The sequence below is a fragment of the Psammomys obesus genome, unplaced genomic scaffold (assembly GCF_907164565.1).
Source record: "Psammomys obesus unplaced genomic scaffold, mPsaObe1.curated_primary_1811, whole genome shotgun sequence".
Lineage (NCBI taxonomy): Eukaryota > Metazoa > Chordata > Mammalia > Rodentia > Muridae > Psammomys > Psammomys obesus.
The window spans coordinates 9093663-9099662 of NW_026585609.1; positions in this window are offsets into that span (position 1 = coordinate 9093663).

Consider the following 6000-nt stretch of genomic DNA (forward strand, 5'->3'; position numbering starts at 1 on the left):
TAACTCCAAACACCTAAGTTAGCCCAATGGGTAGAGGCCAATGTAAAAGCTCAACCAACAAAAGACAGAGCAATATGGCATCTCCAGATCCCAGTTATCCAGGGGCAATTTAGCCCTGGACACCCCAGCATAATTGAAATTCAAGAAGATGACCTAACATCTATGTTCATGAAGAGGATAATGAAACAAATAAAATGTGTAAAGACCTAGAGGAAGATAAACTCAAACAGATTATGGCCATCTGTAAAGAAATAGAGGAAGATAAAAACAAACAGATTATGGCCATCCGTAAAGAAATAGAAGAAGATAAAGAAAAACAGATTATGGCCATCCGTGAAGAAATACAGGAAGTTGCAGCCAAACAGTTTGTGGCCTTTAGAGAGGAAATACTTAAATCACTGAAAGAAATAAAAGAAACAAAGGACTGTTTAAACAAACAGCTGAAGGAATTGAAGGAAAAAGAGGAAAATACAGTCAGACAGGTGAAGGAAATCAACAAAATGGCTCAAGACCCAAAGATAGAATTGGAAAAATTAAAGAAAACACAAATGGAGGAAATTGTGGAGAGAAAGAACTTAGGGAAGAAAACAGAAACTACAGAGGTAAGCATAACCAATAGACTACAAGAGATGGAAGAAAGAATCTCAAGTGTGGAAGATACAATGGAAGAAATAGATGTATCTGTCAAAGAAAATGTTAAATCTAAAAAATTCCTGACACAGATTGTCCAAGAAATTCAAGACAACATAAAAAGACAAAAAAACTAAGAATAATAGGAATAGAGAAAAAAGAAGATTCCCTCCTCCAAGGCCCAGAAAATATTTTCAACAAAATCATTGAAGAAAATTTCCCCAACTTAAAGGAGAGGCCTACAAGAGGCCAATAAGAATACAAGAGGCCTACAGAACACCCAATAAATTAGACCAGAAAAGAAAATCGTCCCACCACATAATAATCAAAAGAGTAAGTATACAGAACAAAGAAAAAAATACTAAAAGCTGCAAGGGAAAAAGGTCAAGTAACATTTAATGGCAAACCCATTAGAATCACACCTGACTTTTCTACAGAGACTATGAAAGCCAGAAGGGCCTGGACGGATATCATGCAAACCCTAAGAGAACACAGATGTCAGCCCAGGCTACTATACCCAGCAAAACTCTCAGTCCTCATAGACGGAGAAAACAAGATATTCAATGACAAAAACAAATTTCAACAATACCTACACACAAATCCAGCGTTACAGAAGACACTAGAAGGGAAAATACAACCCAAGAAAACTAGCTACTTTCAAGGAAACACAGGAAATAATTAACCTCACTACAGTAAAACAAAAAGCAACCAAGCACACAAACTTATGACCACAGCCAACATCAAAATCAAAAGATCTAACAGCCACTGGTCATTAATCTCTTTCAATATCAAAGGACTCAATTCTCTAATAAAAAGACACAGACTAACAGAATGGATGTGTAAACAAGACCCAGCAATCTGTTGCATACAAGAAACACACCTAAGTCACAAAGATAGACATTACCTGAGGATAAAGGGTTGGAAGACGGCTTTCCAAGCAAATGGACCCAAGAAGTAAGCAGGAGTAGCCATTCTAATATCTGATAAAATAGGCTTTCAACCAAAATTAATCAAAAGAGATGGGGAAGGACACTTCATACTCATCAAGGGAAAATTTCACCAGGAAGACATCACAATCCTGATTATCTATGCCCCAAATACAAGAGCACCCAAAATTGTAAAGGAAACATTGATAAGACTTAAACCACACATAGATTCCCACACATTAATAGAGGGAGACTTCAACACCCCACTCTCAACAAAGGACAGGTCAACAAAACAGAAATTAAACAAAGAAACAATGTCTCCAACAGAGGTCATGAATTAAATGGACCTAACAGACAAAATAATTTACCTTCTTCTCAGCACCTCATGGAAACTTCTCCAAAATAGAAGCATATAGTTGGTCACAAAGCGAGCCTCAACAAATACAAGATTAAAATAATCCCTTGTATCCTGTCTGATCACCATGGAATAAAGCTGGACCTCAACAACAACAGAAATAGCAAAAAGCCTACACACACATGGAAACTGAACAACTTGCTACTAAATGACAGCTGGGTCAAGGAAGAAATAAAGAAAGAAATTAAAGTCTTCCTAGAATTCAATGAAAATGAAGGCACAACATACCCAAACTTGTGGGACACAATGAAAGCAGTGCTAAGAGGAAAGTTCATAGCACTAAGTGCCTTCAAGAAGAAATTCGAGACAGCTCATTCAAGCAACTTAATGGCCCACTTAAAAACCCTAGAAAAAGAAGAAGCAGAAACACCAAAAAGGAGTAGACAGCTGGAAATAATCAAACTAAGGGCTGAAATCAATCAATTAGAAACAAATATAACAATTCAAAGAATCAATGAAACCAAGAGCTGGTTCTTTGAGAAAATCAACAAGATAGTCAAACCCTTAGCCAAGCTAACTAAAAGGCAGAGAGACACCATCCAAACCAACAGAATTAGAAATGAAAAGGGGGACATATGAGGAACTACCTGGGAATGAGAAACAACTGTGATTCTTTGAATTGAAGCCAGGTGCAGAGAACTCTTGAAGAGCGGGGTGAACTATTCTGAGACACAACCAGCTGTAAACTATAGAGCAAAAGTGACCTGATTTTCAGGTATAAAAACCCTGTGCTTTGCATGTTCGGGGTTGTCTCCTGCTTTTGGAGGGGCAACCCTATGGAGATAGCAATAAAACCTCTTGCTTTTGCATCAAGCTGTGGTCTGTGAGAGTTCCTGGGAAGGGCACGATCCTGAGCAGTGAGACTCCAGGTCTTACATTTTTGGTGCATTTGGCCAGGAAACAGCATGCCCCTTCCCAACCCTCATCAGACTGGGCTCGGAGGTCGAGCTCGGAACTAGTCTGATTTCTGGTATACCACTCTGTATCTGGGAACTGGAGGACGCTCCAGATTCCATCTGTAGGAGTCGGCTGCCGGGAGGCACCTCTCCATCTGGGCTGGCCAGCTCGTGATGGTCCTCCTCCCATCTGCTTCTCATCGGAGATGGCTGCCATAAGGCAGCCTCTCAATCAGAATTCTGTGGTACCACCTGTAAGGGTCTCCTTATCTGAATTGCCTGTCGTGTTCTCTTTGTCTCTATCGTTGTTGCTTTTTTGACTTTCTTGATGGACGATGTTATTATGGGACAGACTGTGACTTCTTTTTGACCTTCCCCCCACTAATCCCCCAGCAGGTCTGCAGCAGGGTGCTGCCAGTCCCTCGCACCGCAGCAGTCGCCACCAGATCCTGAAAGTGAAAGTGATCCATGGGCAGGAATGTGGAGTCACCAGGCAGCTCAGCCAGACTCCTCGGCCCTTCCTTTTCGGGCCTATGGGCCCCCTGATGACGATGGAAATCAATAAGTGGAAGGCCCATAACCCCCTTTTCTGAAAATCCTCAAGCTCTAACTGATTTGTTTGAATCTGTCCTATTCTCACACCAGCCCACTTGGGATGATTGCCAGCAACTCTTGCAAGCCCTCCTGAGTACCGAGGAACAGGGGCGGGTTCTCATTGAGGTGAGAAAGAATGTGCTGGAAGGGTCGGAGGCCTTCCGTCCTCCCTAATGAGATTGATGATGGCTTTCCCCTCACCTGCCCCAACTGGGATTACAACACACCCAGAGGTAGGGAGCACCTGAAAGTCTACTCTAATGGCGGGTCTCTGTGGGGCCGCTCGAAAGCCCACCAATTGACGAAGGTAAGACAGACGGTTCAAGGGCCGGATGAATCTCTCGCAGCCTTTCTTGAACAGCTGATGGAGGCTTACTGCCGGTTTACGCCCTATGACCCTACCTCAGATGAGCATAGGGCAATGGTGACTATAACCTTTATAGACCAGTCAGCCAGAGATATTCATAGAAAACTCCAGAAAATAGAGGGTTTACAGGACAAATCGTTGAAGGATCTAGTGCAGGTAGCAGAAAAGGTTTTCTACAGCTGAGAGACAGAAGAAAAGAAAGAGGAAAGAAAGCAGAAAGAGCAGGAAGCGAGAGAAAGAGGGATTAAGAGGCAAGACAGAAAGTTGACTAAGATCCTGGCCACCATAGTGCAGGAGAGTCATAAAGATAGGGAGAGAGTTCCTAGCAATTGGAGGGGCCCTCTGTCTAAGGATCAGTGTGCCTATTGCAAGGAGAAAGGACACTGGATCAAGGATTGTCCAAAAGGAAGAAAAAGCCGGTCCACTTCTTGGGGACACTGGCGCCCAGCATTCTGTTCTGTTACAAGACTTAGGAGCTAAAAAAAAAAGAGAAAAAAAATCGTGGTTCCAAAGGAGCCACTGGATGTAAACAATATTCATGGACTACCTGAAGAACGGTGGACCTTGGAGTGGGCCGGGTATCCCACTCATTCTTAGCTTCAAGAATGGGCATGTCCCCTCATGCCCATACCCACTGTTAGGGCGAGATATCCTAACTAAGATAGGGGCCCATATCATTTTAGACCAGATGGCCCACAGGTGATTCAGGTGCTGACGATTCAACTGGAAGATGAATACTGCCTGTTTGAAAAGGTGGTAAGTCTGGAAAAAGACAATGACCAGGGCACAGGCTGAAATGGCTGGCCTAGGAAAAGCAGAGAGACAGCCCCCAGTTCAGACAGAGCTGAAGCCTCAGGCTACCCCAATCATGGTGCGGCAATATCCGATGTCTAAGAAAGCCTGTGACGGGATCTGCCCTCACATACAATGGCTCCTTGACCTAGGGGTTCTCAGAAGGTGCCAATCCGCCTGGAATACTCCATTGCTGCCAGTTCTGAAGCCTGGGAGCAACGACTATTGACCCGTACAGGATTTGAGCGAATGATTAGACGTCTTGGGGCTGAAACGATCTCAACCTACAAACAGGTCATGGACTTACATCCTACCGTGCCCAACCAATACATCCAACTGGTATAGCCTGTTGAGTTCCCTTCCCCCTGACAGGGTTTGCTATACAGTCCTGGACCTTAAGGATTCTTTTGTCTTCAACTTAGCCCTACCAGCCAAGACATTTTCACTTTTGAATGGAAAGACCTGGACTCAGGGGTCTCTAGCCAGCTTACATGGACCATATTTGATGAAGCCACTGGCTGTTGCAAAAGCTGCATGAGCTCTACTACAGAGCATCAGCGAAAAAGGCCCAGCTCTGCAGGAAACAGGTACACCGGGGTTTTGCTGGCTGTGGATTCCGGGATTTGCTGAGATGGCAGCCTCTCTGTATGCCCTTACAAAGGGCAACAACTCTTTCATCTGGGGAAAGGATGAACAAGCTGCATTTGATAACAAGCCTTAATGTCGGCCCCAGCAAAATGGGACTCCCTGATATGACCAAACCCTTCCATCTCTGTGTGGCCGAGAATCAGGGAATGGCTGAAAGGGGTGCTAACACAGAAAATTGGACCCTGGAAGAGACCAGTAGCCTATCTATCCAAAAAGCTTGATTCAGTAGCGGCAGGATGGCCAATGGCAGTGGCAGCACTAGTACAAACTGACTCTGGGAAGGACCTCCCCATCTATGCTCCTCATGCCCTTGTGAGTGTCATAAGGCAGCCATCTGATCACTGGCTCACAAATGCCCGAATGACGCAGGCTTTGCTCTTGAATGATGATAGAGTCACCTTTGCCCCGGCGACAGGGCTAAACCCTGCCACCTTATTGCCGGATCCAGAAATCCAGCCCCTGGAGCATGATTATTTGCAGGTTCTAGCAGAGGAAGACAGATGGCAAAAGGACTTGAGATTCTGGCTTTGCTCAATGCCTTGTTGCTGCCCGCCAAGGTAAGCATTATTCATTGCCTGGGACATCAGAAGGGAACTTCCAGGGCAGCAAAGGGGAATAACATGGCTGATCAGGAGGCTAAAGCAGCCGCCAGAGGAAACTCTGTCCCAGTGGTACTGACTGCTGAGCTGCCCATAGAAGAACGACTAAACTACTCAGAAAGTGACTTGAAGC